The sequence below is a fragment of the Ochotona princeps genome, chromosome 23, assembly GCF_030435755.1.
Source record: "Ochotona princeps isolate mOchPri1 chromosome 23, mOchPri1.hap1, whole genome shotgun sequence".
NCBI classification, from domain to species: Eukaryota; Metazoa; Chordata; class Mammalia; order Lagomorpha; family Ochotonidae; genus Ochotona; species Ochotona princeps.
Window position 1 is genome coordinate 25,266,859 of NC_080854.1, and position 19,438 is coordinate 25,286,296.

Consider the following 19,438-nt stretch of genomic DNA (forward strand, 5'->3'; position numbering starts at 1 on the left):
GCTATCCTTTTATCCTGGTTGTAAATACTTAACACCATCAGCAAGCCAGCTTGTCAGGAATTTTTATGGCTTTTCACAGATGGTTTCCTTTTCCCTTTTCACTGTAAACTTTTCTGAAACAGAAAATTATTAATAAATTATATTTCTATTATACCTTCTTTCTGCCATCACTCCCAGGAGGTAATATGTACAGGAAAAACACATGAAGTGATCCCTAATACCCCTTAACTCTGTCCATTGTGTGAAGCAATCATTTTTCATTCCACAAAATTCAGGAGTATTTTGAATGAAATTCTATACAGTCCTTCAGTCCTGAACATTGGTGTCCTTTTCGGCAAAGAACTTTCAAACAACTAAGTTGTAGGGGCAGGTATTTATTTCAGTAATCAATTCCCTACTTGGATGCTCATGTCCCAGATAAAAGTGCCTGGATTTGAGGTCCAGCTCCTCCAAGTCCAGCTTCTACTTAGTAGGCAAAGAGTAAGACTAATGTTAAACATTTTAGCTCAGTGAGCTGAGCAACAGTTGGCATTCCATATTAAAGTACGAATTTTATTTAATAATTTAAATAGGCTGCTCCAAATGTTCTCTCTCTCCCTTCTAATATTGCTCTAGAAGTGGCAGGGAATAACCCAAATACCCCTGCCATCTATGTGGTACAGCTGGGTAGAGTTCTTGGCTCCTGCCTTTAGTCTGGGCACATCCATTACTATGATCGTTATGCTGGCCAGGTTGTAACCACTGTGGGCATTAGGGCAGTGACCAAGTAGACAGATTATCTGTCTTGTATTTGCTCTCTCTTGTGTATCCCTACCTTCCATATCTGCCTCTCAAATAATTTAAGAATTTTTCTTGAAAAAGCTAAACTTATGTTGATGTCTATCCATGGGTATGAGCGATCTTCAAATATATTGTAGAAAATGTGTTTTAGGATAAACATACACATGGATTTCAAAATTTTGGGCGTCAAAATCTATTGATCCTTTAATTCGATTATCATGAACTTTTTACAATAGTATCACAAAGAATCATTTCAAAGAATGATGCATATTTGATGTGGAAAAATTGAACACCAAACATTTCATAGAATGCTATCGAACTGTTAACATATTTTTATGCTTATGATAACTTTGTGGTCTTTTTTTTTTTTGACCTGGATACATTTTCAGTAAGTTTCCTTTGCTCTTTGGTTTGTTCATTGACATCCGAAGCTGTCTTGCCTACATTACTTAGATTGTTGACAGGAATCCTAGTCTGAGGTCATTGCATTCTGCACAGGCTGTTCCGGAATAACTGTTCTCACTGGGGATTACCTGGAGTTCACTCCCTGTAACTGAAATCCTTGGAGATCACTTGTTAGACCTGATATTTAAAAAAAAAACAAAACAATAATCAAGACCATAGACTTGGAAGCTCCACATCTTGCCTGAAACCAATTGATAATACATGTTTGTTTGTATTCAGGGAATTCCTACATGTCCATGTGGCTTTCATGATCAGCAGGAGAAGGATGGAGTGGTTAATCATTTGTTTCCGTGCCTTAAACATATCAGGGCATGTCACTCATTGTAAGCGTCTTTGGATGTGCTTGAATATTTGGAGCAGGGTGGGTGACTTAACAGGAAAAGAAAATGTAACGGGCGAATGATGAGGAACAGAAATTGTGCAGAAAAATATCTGCTGTCAGTTCATTGTTTCGTGCTTAACTTGTGCCAGTATTCATTACTATAGATGAGCATTTGAATGACTTCATGTCAACACAGTGACAAGCAGTTCAATCCTTCAGAAATATTCATGGAATACTTCGAAACCATTAACATTTTCATTGTGACACGTAATGGTGATAGTCTGTCAGTCCTGTGTGTATGTCTGTGTTCAGACTTGGAGGAGAATGCCCCACCCGTGGGAGAATATTTTATATGTGAGCTTTTCAGGGTTCCAGGTAAATGTCTTCCTCTGTATCCCATACAGTTTAAAAATGTTGCAGATTTCATTTCTACGTGTAACTATTTTAAGTCTCTTTTGCATCTCCTTTTATCTCAGTTACATTTCAGGGAGATTGTTCACACCTGAGACAAATTCTCCGTTTACTCTCTGGCTTTATAGACGAAACTCTGGGATTGCCTCTGTCAGGGAGGCCAAGCATCACACACTTGGTGGTTATAGTATTATCTATCATTGTTCTACACCATTTTGCTCTGGTGGATATCAGATTTATCCTTTTCTAGGAGTTGATAGTACCACTTCAGGGATCTTTTCAACAACAGTTCTTTACCTGTTAGCTGCTAGAATGTTGGCTACAGAAGCCATGACTCCTGGTAAACACTATTAATTGCACATCTAGCACTTCGCATTGGCTAACCAGCAGGGAAATGCATGAGAAAAATTCTACATCAGATCACAAGAAACGTGTGTGTGTGTGCTTGCACATGCTGCACACACATAATCGCTAAGTGTTTTCAGTGAGGTTTTCCTCCCCAAACATATTTTTATTGTCCTTGAGTCTTGTGTTTGCTCCCTGAGTCACCAATGCTTACTTTACAAGTGTTTCATGCTGGTTTCTCTTCTGCTGCCCTCTGTATCTGTATACAATGTACCTAAGAAATAACTACAGCATTTCTTTTTGGTTAAAAACAGAATGTGGAATATTGGCTTGACTTTCATGATTTAAAATAGTAGTACTTCAGGCATTTGGCTCATGCTTCACCTTTTAATATCTTGTCTAGTATGTAGGAACACTCAAATACTTCTTGAATGATGGAACATTGAGTTAATGTTTAATGGTCTGGCCGACTTACACTCACCGTATACCTTATGCTTGCTGATCAAACATTTCAGGGGATTTTCTCATGGTTGCACTTTGTGAAATTGCAAACTCCTCATCTTGCTAGCCAAGATTCAAAATAATTTACATCATATGTATTTTTTTAATCTTGTATTATATTCTTGTAGGGCAGAAAATAATTAATGCCAGCAGTAAGTCAGATCTGTTATACAGGAATATGGATAGTACATTATTTTTTAAAAATGATTTGGGCAAGTGGACATTATACAGTAGGCATTTGGGCATTATCTCTTTTCAGACAAACATTAGTGTGGAGAGTCAACTGAATGGGAGTTCTGTTTCTCTGACTTTGCGAGAAGGTAGATGAGGTGGCAGCCCCAGCTGACTGTTGGTGATGGATCCTGCTGACCCATCCACAAAGGAGCAACTCTGTGTAGTTGGCGCAGTGGCCAGAGACAGTCCCTGCTTGTCAGCCTGGCCCAGCTTACATCTCAGCTTAGTGTACTATCCAACCCCCCTTTCTGTGTACCACTAAGCCATCCCTGCCCTTTCCAAGCAGCAGAACCCACAAGTTCTACAATGTAACAAATGCGGAACCAGCAGCAAATAACAACATCTGACAGAGCTGCAGGATATAGCCCTGGGGCTCACAGATTTAGGTCATTATTATCGTCAGGACCTTCCAGCTCTCAAAGTGCCACAGGTGCCAAGACACTTCTGATATTTCCAAATAAAGATACAGATGTGGGTGATACTCAATCCTGCACCTTTTAAATTCTGAATTCAGCCCTGTCCCAGGCATCCCACCTCCTGTGCCCTCCTGATAGTATTAAAGGGCAGACCAAAACTTTTTGAGCCTGTGTGTGTGTGTGTGTGTGTGTGTGTGTGTGTGTGTGTGTGTGTGTTGGGCCTTTCTGTTCATTCTCTATTTCTCTTGAACTTGCCAGTGTTTAGTTGTACTCTCTTCCTTATTTCTTTGCCTTTCAGTGAACCCTGCTTTCCTGTACGCCTCTATGCCCCTGCCTTGATTTCTTTCACATATGGAAGGGAGAGCCTGGAGTTAGGCCCAACTAGACACCATTGCTCACAGTAATACTAACCATAAACCCATATGAAGACACAGTGATTACATCCATGAACTGATTTTTCTTTCCTTTTATTTTTTAGTTGATCTATTTTTTGTTGGTGAAAACTGCTGATTGAAATAGATACCCAGATTTTTCCTTGGGTTTCATTCTTCATTCTTGTAATTTTTAGTGGCTAACAAAAACAAAAATAAAAACACAAATTTAAATACAATCAATACAATAAACAACCAATATGAAATGTCATAATTTTTAAAATCTAGATCTTGAAGATGGAAACATGAACTGTGTATCTGCATGCATACATATTCACTTTCAGTGTGAGCACTCTAGTTATTTTTATTGCCTATTAAAATATTGTTAATGATGTTTGTATTTTACCCAAACTAAGATCTAAGTCTTTCAATGGAAGTTATTTTAATTGTGTTAAGATCACTCAAAAATATCTACTGCATCCTGAAATTCAATGTTACTCATTCCCAAATTGATTCATTTTCCTTCATTTTCATCGCTATCACCCTAGTCAGAGCTACTTTCATCTTTTGTCTCCAAATAGCTTCCCATCTAAATCTATTTAGTTATCAGTCCATCCACACATCTGCTGTGCAAACAGAACGGTCTTTCCACAAAAGCAAATCTGGTTGTATTTCTTTGTTCAAACACTAAAGCGTTCTCCAGTGTTCCCAAAATAATCGTTGACATCTTTTCTTGGAGTTTTAGACCCATACTTGGGCTCTTACATTTCTCACTGCTTTTCCTCTTGCTCTTTCCTCCCAACTACCCGGAGTCCTGAAGTTCCTCAAACGCACCGTTGTCTTTCTCATCTTGGACTCTCTCACGTGTTCCTTTGGCCTGGACACTTCTTTAACAGCATTCATTCTGGACATTTGAATTTGCCTGTTTAGTTCTGATCTACTCTTCAAATTTCAGTCCAAAGTTTTTGTGCTAAATTACAGTGATGAAGTGAAAAGGTTATATGTCGTTTTGGATCCTCTCAGGCTAGGATAGAAATTGTGCATTGACTCATTTAGATCTCACCAATTTGACAGCGGGCAAGTCTTTTTTTGCTAATACTTCCATAATTTGGGAATGTACACATTTATATATTTAAGGGATTCTTTTTTTCTCTAAAGAAAATAAAACTTTGATTATTTAAAAGACTAATTCATGAACTAGATAATTGCATGAGATATACTCCTAGGTACTTATTGATCCCTATTAAAACACAAATTTGAAAATCTGAGTATTTTATCTAGTAAACATTTACTGTGCAGATAATTTTATGGTTAAAATTTGAAGTACTAAGTTCACGTTTTAGATTTCTGTAATGTTTTCTGTTGTAGGTTTAATTTATAAACAATTTCCTGATGTCTCATAGGAATTTTTTGCTCTTGTTTATAATACCTTTTGATGAAATTGCAGCACTGGTCAAATATAATACTGCTTGAATGGGCTCAGTGGTCTTTGCCACAAGCAGTTAAGTTAATCTGTTGGCAACATGGAGAGAACACATTTATTTCTATTTGGCAAGAAATTAACTCATTTCATCCCCGGAAGCTGTAATTTTATGAATAGTATCCTAGTGGCTGGCAAAATTTAATGCATGTTTCCAGGGCCTTTGTCATGCCAACGGTACAATTTACTCAATGAGAATCTGGCTAGATGTATGTTGACAGCAATCAGTGCATGATGCAAAACACGATTAATTCAATTCAGTAAGTATGTTTTGAATTATCTGTGAAAACTCAGCACTCATGTGAATTACAGTTGGAAATGTGAATGATTCAGGATTTTCAGTGAGATTATAGTCTTATCAGGTTGTTAAGGTTAACCTTTGATGGCTTTGTGTGGTCATTTGGTAGGTAATTATTCTTGACTCTACCAAACCTGGCTCCCTGGGCCAAATCACCTCTCTGCTAGAGCTCCTCCAAACCCGTGATCACATAATTGTGAAATCGAAGCAGCCCATCTAATTTATTTTGTTTTATACGGTGTGTCTGGTCATTCATCAAGTAGTATAACTCTTCCTTTTAATATTGGCTTTCATTGTTACTCCATATTTTACATTTCTGTAGTTCACATGACCTCATCAAGAAAAGCTCATTTTCTTGTTCAATGAAATTGTAAGCTCTTGAACTATTTTATAAAGCTGAATCAGTAACATGCCATGGCTGGATTTTAGGATTGTGCAAGAAGTAGCTTCCTGTTACCAACATTTGATGAGTTATAGAAATTCTTGTTAATTTTCAAAGGCATGAAACCATCGAATGAAAAGGAATTTGCTGTTTAATTAATGTTAAAATTGGATACTCCTGATGAAGGCAAATTCTTCCTACAGTGTACCAAAATCTAACTCTGTTTCCTGTTTTGTTTTGTTTTTGTTTTCATGACTTTGTCTATTGAAGCATTTAAAAAGATCCTGCTGCCTCTGAGGGTCTGAATAACATCAGTTATGTTCATCTTGTCTTCATGTATTTCTTGTTTTGGGGGGTAACTTGACTGTCTCAGAGGAACCTGTGTGGCTGAGCAGGTACAGGGTTAGAATGTAGTATCAGATTACTTTAGATTTTTACTCTAATAGTTTTTTTTTAAATGAACTTTAGCTTTTCATACCTGGCTTTAATTTTACTTGGGAGAAAAGTGGTAATTGCACTAATTTCAAAATACTTCTAAACATAAAACTATACATTTCTAAAAAAGGAAAAAAATGTGCTCTGGGTATCAGGGTACTTTCAGAAACTTTTAAAAAAACAGGCTATACATATTGTAGCCATCTCAGAAAGCAGCTAGTTTATGAAGAATCCTTTTTAGTTATCCAGTAAGGTTAGCTAGTAGAAGTCAGTGCTGCACACTTAATACATTTTAAGACTCGAACTGGGGAGAGCTAGTTCAGTTTCTCCACTAAAGAAGAATATAAACAAACAAAACCCTTCAAAAGCCTTTTTATTTTTATGTCTAGCATATCAAAGTATTTCTAGGTTCAAAATACAGTTGAGTGACAAATTGGAATTTGAATAATTGTTAATACAGCAGTTATTCAAGCAGGTTAGGACACTTTGTGCAGTATAACTTTAACAAAATCAGTAAGATGTTTGTGCAGATTTCATCCTTGTTCAAAGTTTGCTCATCTTCTCCCAAAAGAGACATTTAAATACTCAAAAGCAGTTTTTTTGTCTTCATGTATGCTCTCAGGAATTAAAAACAATGATATGTCAGTGCCTTTTGCTTTAGAATGATAAAATATAGAAATAATTGTTCAGGATGAACATGAGAGCTTGCAAAACCCAAATCTGCACTTCATAAAATCATCTTATTTAAAATGTTGATCACAAAAAATTCAAAAAAATAAAATGTTGATCACTTACCTTACATTTATGGCCATTAATATGATCTGTTTAATCCATGGGCAAAAAGGAAGGGGCAACGGTGACAGAATATGTAATTGAAGGAGAGTGGCCCTCTGTCACTGGAGTAAGAGGGAATGTTACTTAAGGGTTGGAAAATTATGAAGGGAAGAAAGTCCCCTTTATTTTCTCTGTCACATTTTTCATGCAGGGACCAGTTACATGAAACTAGCTGAGGAAGCCAGGAAGCGTGACTTCTGGCTGCCTTTGGAGGCATCACGTGGCTGTTCTCACCCAGTCCCTTAAGGGAAATAAATGATCTCCCTAACTATACATCTTTGTACCAGGTGTACGAATGGCATTTATTTTACTGTCACAGTAATTGTACTGAGTGCCCTGAGTGATTGTAATTCTCTCTGTAGCAGTATGGTTCCATTTACATACAGAGATCACCAGTTTTCCCCTGTCCCTTCTTCTTGCCAAGGCTGCCAGGCATGCACGTGAAATATCTGAAGTTGGTCAAGCCAGCATACGGCCCTGACAGGCTCAGGCATGCCAAGCAGCGTCCTGAATAGAATCTAGTGTACTAGTCGGTTTCCTGCTTTTCTATTACCTGAGAAGTTTTCAGGACAAGGAAAGGTTTACACTGGCTTACAGTTTGGAGGTTCACAGTTCAGGAACAGGTGACCCCATTCATCCGTGAGCAGCATTAGGTTGGACCAGTGCTGCCACAGTGGACCCATGGTGGAGGAGCTAGCACTTTGAAGGAAAGAATCTGGGCCTAATGCAGCTTAACCAAATGACCTCCTCAGGAGAAGTGTCTAATGAAGTAGAGACCTAGCATACCTGCCTCTCAGATGCCATCATTACATCAAATCTCCACTCTAAAACACCTACCCTTAAATTGTTCAGGCTTAAATTTCTATGACAAACTCCCCAAATCCATATTCTTCCCAGACACAACATACAATCATTCTCTTTAGGAAGTCCCAGAGTCGTAATCCGACCCAGTGTTCATTCAGCCATGGTCCAAAGTACCACCTGAGAATTAAAATAATCTTAGTTGCAAAAGCAATTATATACTTCCAAGATAGAATGTCAAAGTAGGTACAAAGTAGACATTTCCATTAAAAAAAGGGGGGACAGCAAGGAAGCAGAAAAGAGTGATTGGTTCAAGATTAGACCAAACCCCTACAGGACAAACATTGAATCATGGAGTTCCAAATCTGTGTTCTATCTTGGGCATATTTTATTGGTCCCAGGCATGATTCCATCTTCATAGATAGGAAACTCACCTCTGCAGCTCCACTGGGCATTGTTCTGGGTGCATGCTTCTGCTTGACATTGCCACAGGGGGTGCTCCTTGCTGTGGCACTACCCTGCGACCAATCCCTGGGCTCTTGGTCTGTCCAAAACATCCTTTGGAATCCAGGGTGGAGGCTTCCATGGCTTTCCTGGATTTGTTCTCAAGGATGCCGTCTGAGACAACTTGCTGGTTTTTGCGGCTTTCCCAGGCTGGCCTATCATACTGCTAAAGCCTTGCTAAGAAGGTGTCTTGCTTGCTTGTCCTTCCACTTTCTTGGGGTCTTTGCAAATCTACTCTTACTTCATTACCCATGGCTTAATAGGTAAGGGTCCTAATTCCACAGCACAACTCTGCCTGACCTTTCAGACTCCGCTTGGAAATCCAAGTTGAAGCTGTTATGATCCCATTTTTTCTCGTTTTGTTTACATTATTTGTAAGTTGTATTTTAGCTAGTAGTTGTCATAAAGCATCTTAGGAACATAATGTATTATGCTTCTACTATTAGATTACAATTAGTAGATAAGATATGGAATTAGGTTGTTCACCCAAAAATCCAAACCACCTGCCCCATATGGTGGCAAAGCAAGAAGTCCTCCTACAACTTCTTACTTTCCAACAAGAAACAGAATTAAGCTTCTGGGCCCAGAGTAGTAGCCTAGTGGATAATGGTCTCACCTTGCATGTGCTGGGATCACACATGGTTGCCAGTTCATGCCCTGGCTGTTCCACTTCCCATCCAGCTCTCTACTTGTGGCCTGGAAAAGCAGTCGAGGGTGGCCCAAATCCTTGGGAGCCTGCACCCATGTGGGAGACCCGGAAGAAGCTCTTGGGTCCTGTCCCCAGTGCCATTGCTGTCACTTGGCGTGAATCAGTGGATGGAAGATCGTTCTCTGTCTCATTTTTTCTGTAAATCTGATTTTCCAGTAAAAATAAAATAAATATTATATCTGTATACCTCACAGAAAACTTGTCTAGTCCCCATCTTTGTTCTCTTTTGAATTAATCTGCAGTCATGGGTGTTGATACCTGAAGGCAAACAGGCCAGATATGATTGTAATCTATGCTTAAAGTCTGGCCTGTCGGTCTATTACCTGCTGGTCCTTGAAAGATCTTGCACTGTTCAGAGGTCAAACATAGCCCTGGTGCAATGGTCCTTCCATGGTGAGTTCTGTCTGTTTCATCTCAGGCCTTGTGCTTCAACACATCCTTTGCTGGGAATAATTGCCTTTGTTTATGACCCCTGGACACATAAACACAAAGTTTGAGAAGGTATAATTAATACACAGTAGATAATAAATAGTAACTATTGTTTCCATTACAAGAATTTGGCGTACTTTTCTCTAATAAATCTGAATTAGATATATCTACATTCTGGGCTGTGTTACAAGTCGTGTTTGATCAAATAAGAGCACGTTTGCATTTTTCTACTTATAAGCAACGATGTGTTGGGGCATGAAAGTGAATGGGTTTGTGGTTCAGTTCTGCTATGTCATTGCCCTGTGACCCTATGTAATAATCTCCCTGTGTCTTGTTTGCTGTATCAGTAAAATATAGCTAATGTGGGATGTATTTCATAGGCCTGTGGTGAAGAAGAAATGAATTAATGTTTATTAAGCTCCTAGGTCTGTACCCAGCATATAGTAAGGGCTGTGGAAGTATTTTCTATGCTCATTATAGCTTTACTTACTTTCACCACTATAATTTTAGTTTCCTCAAGGCTGAAGTTGTGACATTCATTTAAAAATTTCCAGTACTTGTGTCATGCTGAGTATATAATTGACATCCAACAAACCTTAATGAATAGATGATTTTTTTCCCTTCTTGGTTCAGAAAAGAGCAAAATTTAAAGTAAAAGCTGGTGAAATTTTTATTTAAATGTTCTTAAGTTTACTTTTCAGAAAAAAATAGGACCATTGGCATTCAGTGAATTTCACCATTCCTTGGCTAGAAGTTTTTTATTCCCATCAGATTTGATGAAACTAACAAAACTTAGGGAAAATGTTAAACTGCTGACACTTGAAATATCCAGTTAGAAATTCTGAGGTTCCCACTATTTTCACTTCCATGGTTCCTGCCTGTATTAAGAAGGTCTATTTAAGGGCAACTTAGATTGTGGGAGAATTTATTCTTGGTGACAGATTATTCTGAGCCTGTACGTTGTATGTTTGCACCACATTGCACTATAACAGAAAAAGCATTTGTTCAGGTTTTGTTTCTTTCACTTGAGTTTTGGATTATCAAATGTTGTGGGCCAGATCAGTTCCTTGTAGTTTTACATATCTACTGCTGGAGTTGGTTCCTTTGGAAGCAATCCCCTCAATTGCTTGAAGAGTTTCAGGCAGGGGTGTAAGTTGATCAATTTTGTATTTTAGAAAGATCAATGTGGAGATGTAGAGTCATGGGAACAGACTGTGCAGGCATGAGAGTCAGTATGGGATATTATTTAGGGAAATCAAGCAGAAACAACTGTGGGGGTAGAGAGAAAGGGAGGAAGTGGGGAAATACTGGGCTCTCAGAGGCAGGTGACTGCAGGTGATAGAAGGTGTTGGAATAGCTCCCATGTATTTAGCTTTAGATGTTGGGTTCCTAGCAAAACCATTGATCTCTATGACAAGAAGAGGAGTAGAAACAGGAATTGTGGAATGATTTTCTGGTGTGAAGCACAGACGGCCGTGAGAACATTTTATAGAAAACATTTAGTAAAATAACATTTAGCAGTAAAAAAGACGGCTTGTTGGAAGTAAAAGGGTGGGCTCCTGCCTATAATCATGGACTCGACTGAGTCAGCTCAAGTCTGTGGCAAGCTATGCAAGGAAACCGAAATCAAGCACTGAAAAACATAGCAATTTGAACAATCGTGTTCTATCTGTTGAGGAATGTTCTGACACATACAAAATGGAAGCCCAAACTTTTTTATAAGTCCTGTTTTACATTTGATTCATCAGAAATGTAGATTTCTTGCATTTCATGGAAGTATGAATCTGTTTGGATTGATGGAAAACACCGGTCCTTCATCATCCAGACACTGAGAAGCCCTGTTAAACTCACCGCTTTCAGCCACACCCCAGGTCCTTCTGTTTTCTACTTGTTACACAAAGACCACATAAAGGGTCCAATGCAGTAGCCTAGTGGCTCAAGTTCTTGCATTGCACAAGCCAGGCTCTCACATGGGTGCTGATTCTAATCCAGGCCCCGCTTGCCATCCAGCTTCCTGCTCGTGGTCCAAAGCCTTGGGACTTTGTATCCACATGGGTTACCTGGAAGAAGCTCCTGGCTTTGGATTGGCTCAGCATCGGCCATTGCATCTGTTTGGGGAGTGCATGAATGGACAGAAGATCTTCCTCTTTGTCTCTCCTTCTCTCTGTGTATCTGAATTTCCGTAGTAAATAAATATTTAGAAAAGACTACATAAAATAAAATTAAAGTTAAGGATACAATTAAATAGTATTTGGAACAAGGACTAGACATCAAAGTGTTATCTTTACCATAAATTTAAAAAATATTACAATTAGGTGAGAAAGAGTAATGAAAATTTTAAAAGCACAATGGAAGAGTTTAAGAAAAATTTAAAGCAGTTTGTGGAAAATGAGCATTTGGGAAGTGCAGACATCTAGATGAAGTACAGTTTTATTTCTTGTTTCTGGGGTTCACTGGGGCTGAGAATTAAGCTGACCTATGATGGATTACCAGTAGAAAAGTGTGCAAATGTATTGAATATTAATGCTGTGTTACATGGATCATTCCTAGAGAAGTGGCAGGAAGGAAATGCGGTTAGCCCAGGTAGAACACAGGCAGACCACTGAAAGAGAGTGAGCTCTGTGGGGAGACATCAGCGAATCATGTTTATAAGGTCTGATTGTATGGAAGTCTCTGGAGCTCAATTTCCTGACCTTGATGATAGGAATGTCGACCTACTGCTAGGGTTAGTTCTTTCCCATAGGTAGTTTCCTTTCTTGCCTTGGGAGGAAAATAAGTGGATGGTCCCAATATTCTTGCACATGATGTCTTTTTTGAATGTACCTGTGGTTTGAACTTACCTTATGACAGTGCGTATTTGGTGGTAAAATGTTAGTCTGCCCTGTCTGCCTTGGATATATTTTGAGTCTCCCTTTCAGTGGATGCCTAAAACTGTAAATAGTATCAAACCCTGTACACCTGGTGCTCATCCCTTATAATACACACACACCTACATGCATACATAACTACGTTTAATTTATAGGGCAGGTTTGGTAAAAGACTAATAGCAATAACTAAAACTAGGACAATTATAGAAATACACTACACTAAATATTACTTAAGCATGAATTATTTCTAAAATTTTCCATTTAATATTTTAGACCTCAGTTGTCCTTGGATAAGAAACCTTGGGAAACGAAACTTCAGTAAAGAAGAGATTGTTGCATTTTGTTTATTTGTAATCGGCATCATCCCATCCCCCCCAACCTGCACTGCACCCACCTTCAGAATTTACCCAAAGGGATGAATCCTAATGGAATGTGATCCATTATGGAAGAGATCCAAACGACAATGGTGCTTTTGGAGCTAAAATCCAAATGGAAACATTTGTTTTCCCAATGTCAGGTTTGTTCTCTGGCTCAGAGCCATAGAGATGGGTCCCAAACAGTGCATGTCAGCCTAGGACTCCCATGGCTTTAACATCTCCTCCAGAGAAAGGAAAGCTGCATCCTTCTCCCTGGATAGGAGGATCCTCTGTCTCTGTCCCCGGGTAGCAATATCCACATGCAAACTGATCCATTGATACTACGAGGGCCACATTCTTACGTCCGCCAGCAGAGCATCCATGAGAAATAAACGCAAAATGTTTCCATCTTCAATCTGCACAGCAAATTCAGTATTTGATATTATGAACTAACAAAGGGCTTACTTTTTTAAAAAAAATATTTATTTTTATTAGAAAGTCAGATATATAGAGAAGAGGAGAGACAGGGAGGAAGATCTTCTGTCTGTTGATACACTCCCCAAGTGGACGCAATGGCTGGAGCTGAGCTGACCTGAAGCCAGGAGCCAGGATCTTTTTCCAGGTCTCCAACGTGGGTGCAGAGTTCCAGGGCTTTGGTCTGTGTTCCACTGCTTTCCCAGGCCACAGGCAGGGAGCAACATGGGAAGCAAGGCTGCCGAGATTAGAACTAGCACCCATATGGGATCCTGGCATATACAAGATGAGGATTTTAGCTACTATGCTACCGTGCTGGTCCCAAGGGTTTACTTTTAAACATTTAACTTTATCTTCATAACAGTATAAATGTTTAATCATTAAAGCAAGACATATACATTTGACCTTGCATATTATACATTAACTCAATTAAAACAATTCAAGTGCTCAGCAGAATGTAATATTTCTTAATATAAACGTAATAGTACTTTCTTACATATTCAGTTCATGAATCAGAAAAACATTATAGGGAAATTTCTCTGCTTTTCCCTCATCGCATCCCTTGGTCTTACTTTATTTTTTGTTATTGTTTAAAATGATACTTAAAAAAAAGTTCTGTATCTCAAATAAAACTTCTGTAATTCCTCAAACCAGTACATGCAGAAGACCTGATCATTTTAATAGAAATCTCATAAGTGCAGTACAAAATACATAAAGTAATTTTTGCCTTTCCTAAAGAATGAGTAGATTGGGGTGGATGTCATTCACCAGTTTGGTGCCTGAATGCTTGCTTAAGGTCTGGTTGGAGGACTCTAGGAACTAAGGAGCTCAATGCTGACCTTCTGTGTGGGAGGCAGGAATGTGAACACTCGGGCCTTGCTTAATGTCTCGTAAGTCAGCAGAAAGACTCCGGAGGACAGCCAGACACTCTGAGAGGAGGTGTGTGCATTGCAACCAGTAAGCCAAACAACGATCACCTAGGTAACTGTTGATAAATTACTTGTCAGAAAAATACTGAATGTATGATTTCTTGCAGCTGAACTGTCCAATCACATTTACTTCTGTAAACTACTTCTTTTCAAATTACTCATTGTTTCTCTAATTGTGATTCTTGACGGATTTAGAACGTCATATTTTGGGCTCATTTAAAAAATGTTCCTATATTTACCAAATAGCAAGAGTGATGACTTTTTCATTGTAACATTCTCCAAACTATTATGTCATAATTTCTTAATTTAGACAAAGTAATTCCATGTCACACTGGTAGTTTAGCAGAGATAAATCACATTTTTGTAAGGTGGCCTTGCCTTCATATACTTAGAATTATACACTCTCGTGGAGTTGGTGAAATTCACAAATGAGATCTATTTTGAACTAAACTTGAAAGAAAAAAAATCTTAACTGAGATTAATTCAGAAAAGATTATTGTTTACCTGTTTTTGTTACCATTGTTATTGCTTGTGTCAGCCATTTCACTTCCAGAAAATTGGAAAACTTTTGAGAAGTGATCTGTATTCGAAACAGGTAACTAAAGATCACAAAAATGAGTTACTAAATCATAAAAACTATACCCATCAACAGGAAAGGAGACACATGCTTCCCAGAAAAGGGACCAAACTCTGTTACATGGATATTTGCTACAAGTTTCCTTTGTCTTATTCTGTAACACAGAAACATAACCTCTCTTGGCTTTCTTGGATAGATGAGTGATAATGACACTTCTTAAAAACATTTATTTGTTTACTTGAGAGGCAGAGTCATAGGGCATGGGACAGAAAGAAAGGGAGAGAGAATGAGCTTCCACCAGCTGTGCTGGTTCATCCCCCCAGATGGATGCAATGGCCAACGTTGAAACCAGGAATAGGTAATTCTGTTGGTGCTCCCACATGGGTTCTGGGGCCCAAACACCTGGGCCATCTTCCACTGCCTTCCCATGCATGTTTTCAGGGATCTGGACCAGAAATGGGACAAGCATAATTCCAACAGGTGCCTATAACTTATGACAGCACAACAGACAGTAGTTTAACTTGCTGTCACAATGGCCTACTGAAGACATAGCACAAATGCTTGTACATTAATTAGAAATCATGAATCCCTTTGAAATGTTTAAAGTTTGTAAAAAAAAAAAAATCACACCTTTCCATGGCCTTATCAGAATAGCATGGTAACTTGGTTGAACGCATTTTGCAAACTCCTGGTGGAATTTTATCAAAGCAATGCCAACTCATTGTGTATTTTGTTTAATTTTCAGTACATTATTTATTCTTTTGAATATGCACTTAGAAGGGGGAAGATATGTGTTGAAGATGCTATTGATCTTATTATAGAAAAACACAGATGTCCTCAAAAGTTTACCTGTGGGGCCCAGGATATAAACTCAGGATTTGAAGCTTAGGAATTTGTGGAAAACCAATGTGAACTGTTCCGAAATTAAAGAGGGATGACAGCAAATAATGGTGCATTCCTGTCATGTTGCTAATCTGACTTACCTGGCTCAGCTGTGAAAATTAATTACAATGAAATTCAGTGAGATATTTTAGTTGGCTTCATTAGTGTTAGTTTTGACATAAGATTGTCAATTTCTATACATATATACAGCATAAATATAGTCTAAGCTACAAAATTAATGAACTACAAGTAGAACTAATTGATATTCAAGAAAATTATGAAGGCAGCAATAGTTCTACGGAGTAAAACACGTATTTTGGATAATATATGTCAAGATGCAAAGGAGCTAGTACATCATACTTATGAAATGTGTTGTAAAATCTAGTCAAGTAAGTTGTCTGAGTCCCTTAATGTAATCTTTTTCCCTGAGAACATGAGTATGAGAATTTAGTTTTCTCTTAGCCCAAACACATTACAATGAAGAAAAGATTAGAAAGAAAGGCTACTCATTGTAGTCCAGGAATCTCTCCAAACTTGAGTTTTAAGTGCTGTTCCTGAAGTAGGTTTCTCTTATTAAAAAAAAAAAAAAAAGGGTATGAAGGAAGAAACGCAAGCATACTCACTGTTCACACTCCCTTTCAGAAGGTATTCTTAGTGGCTTGCAGCTTTCAGAGCCTTGTGCCTTGTAGAGAAACACATTTCTTGGAAGCTGCTGCTGTGAGCGATGTGGACACAGTGTTATCATTGTGTCTGATGAATTCATCAGCTTGCAGATGCATTCATTTGCAAATTATCCACAATTTATAACCCTTTCAGACTAAAAATATGTCATTCCAGGAAGGTCAGTACATCCACGACCTGCTGGATTCTTGAAAAGTCTGCCTTGCTGGGGGAAGCAGCAGATGACAGCCCAAAGCCTAGGATCTCTGGTCTTCTATGGGAGCCTGGGAGGAGGCTCAAGGCTCCTGACTTTGGATAGACTCAGCTCTGCATGTTGTGGCCACTTAGAAGAGTGAGCCAGTGGATGGAGGAATTTTCTGTCTTTTTCTGTAAATCTGATTTTCTCATTAAAAATATATATTATTTATATATGATTTATATATATATATAAAGAAGTCTGCCCTACCTCTCATTTTCCTTTCCCCCTTGGGTTGGACCTCTGTGAAGAGTGCTCCCATGGAAGACAAAGGCAATTCTTCAATGAAGCATGCCTGTACATTTCCACTGCAGGGATTTCATTGTACATCCATTTGAAAACAAATTGAAATTTGTGAAGTTAACCATGAACGGATGGAATCATCTTGGGAGATAGAAGAACTTAATTTTGGTTTGTTGTAGTTGTTATGGAATAAACATAAATAAAATTTGTTTAGGTAGTTATAAACAACTTAATCTCTTTCTCCTTTTGGACAGTAAAAGATGCATGAGAGATCTTCAAAAATGTTATGGGAAATGTGCATTATGAAAAACTATGCATCAATTTTGAAATTTTTTGGATCAAAATAATCTCAATACCATTGTACATAAACGTTTTGAATAACCCTGTATGCATATTTCAAAATGTGACATATGATAATTTTATCATGTTCCATGGGCATAGTAAGGAAATGCTGGGAAGGCTGCTAGATGGAGAACTACTTTTTCTTTTTGCAAATGTCATCAATGACTCAGTTTCTGCTTAGTTGCCCCTTGACTGTAGTTACTCCTGTTGCCTCAACATTGAATTAAGCAGTTAATTTGTTGGCTGTGTTGCAGAAACAGCGCATTTTTTTTTCTTCCTGTTTCCTGTTCACGGGTAGTGACCCCAAGTAGTTGTAATCTACTATGTAGGTGGCATTAATACAATTCTTTTGTCTTCACTGTGTCCCTTCCATATTAAAATCCTCTATTGTTGTAAATGAAAGAACTGATTCAAGTAAAATAGTCCTTAAAACGATAAAATATGGAATAAAATTTCCAAGACAAATCTTGCTTGAAAATCTGGGTTTTACCTACTGAGTACGTTAGCAGTGCAGTGACTCATTTGAAGAGAAAAGTTGTTAACATTTGCACATTATATACTTGCTGCTATCTCAAGCTTTCCTTCAGAAAGGAAAAAATTGTGTCGACTAGAGGAAGGGAGAGTATCTTCTGCTTGCTCTAATTAGAGCAGATCACCTTCATAAGTAGAAGGGATAAAAGCTACATCTCATGAGATAGAAAACAGCATACATCTTGTAATTGTTGGGAGCAACTGTAGATTTAACAATAAGCTTACAGAATTAGTCCAGAGAGTTCCCATGCACTTCACCTGTTGTCCTGCATGCTTACAATCTTCCGTGGTCCACTCACCAGTACTGAGAAGCTAGTATTAACATCATCATTAAGTTACAGACTATCTGGATTTGGCCAGTTTGTCTGCTAATGTCCTTCTGTTTCAGGATATAGTCTAAAATACAATATGCATTTAGTTTTCATATTTCCTAAATATTCTCTGATATGTGACAGTCTTCAAGTCTTTCATTGTTTTCATGGTCTTGACAGCTTGGGCAAGTACTGGTTAGGGGTCTAGTAGCATATTTCTGAAAATCGTTTTTGAGGTGTTTTCTCATGATTTGCCTAGAATAAAGGGTTTTGAGTAAGAACTTAATGTGATATTGCCAGGACCCGCCACTAGTGATTTTGGTATTGACCACATGGATAAAATTTTTTTTGTGAGGTTTCATGGTAAAGTTACTGTGTTTTTCTTTTTTAATATACATATATAGGATGGTATTATGGTATAACAGGTTAAGCCACCTTGGGAATGAAACACTCTGTATTTGAGTGCCTGGATTTTACTCTTGCCTTCATTTCCAATTTGAAATTCTGCTAATGTACACCCTAGGAGACAGCAGATGATTCCTTAACTACTGGACTTCTGACACCCTGTTGGGAAATCAAAACTACTGGCTTGTGATTGCATCCTGGCCTAGCCTCAGCTGTTACAGGCATTTGACATATACACAAGTTGGATACAAGATTGATATTTCTCTTTCTATGCCACTCTGCCTGTCAAAGAAATAAAGCAAGCAAATTATATTTGTAATTATATGTACTGACCCATATATAGTGATTGACCCATAATTGAATGTTCTGAGAGTCTGTAGTGAGTTCCTTCTATACATGTATAGAGGGTGTAATTATTGCATCCGAGTAATTAGCATATCTGTCACCTCAGATCTTTATCATTTATTTGTGTTATAGATGTTCAAAATCTTCTCTATTGGCTGTTTGAGATATGACGAATTATTGCTAACTTCAGTCTTTTCGGTGTGCTGTGGAGCATTAGGCTTTATTCTCCACCCTCCGTCCAGTACATGAACCATCCCTTCCCCACCCCTGTACCTTCTGATTTCTCCTTCCATGTCTAAGAAAGTTGCTTTGTTTTGGACTTAAAATTATCTCTTGGAAACGTGTAAGCCCATTACCTATAACTGTTATTTTATCTGGAAATTGACTCAGTGTATTTTATGAAATTGAGAAGTTATCATGAGTGTGGGCTCTAATCCAACACCCTTGCTTCTTATAAAAAGAGGAAATGGGGAGCCGGCTTTGTGGCATGGCAGGTAAAGCCGTCACTTCCCATGGAGACCCAGACAAAACTCCTGGTTTCAG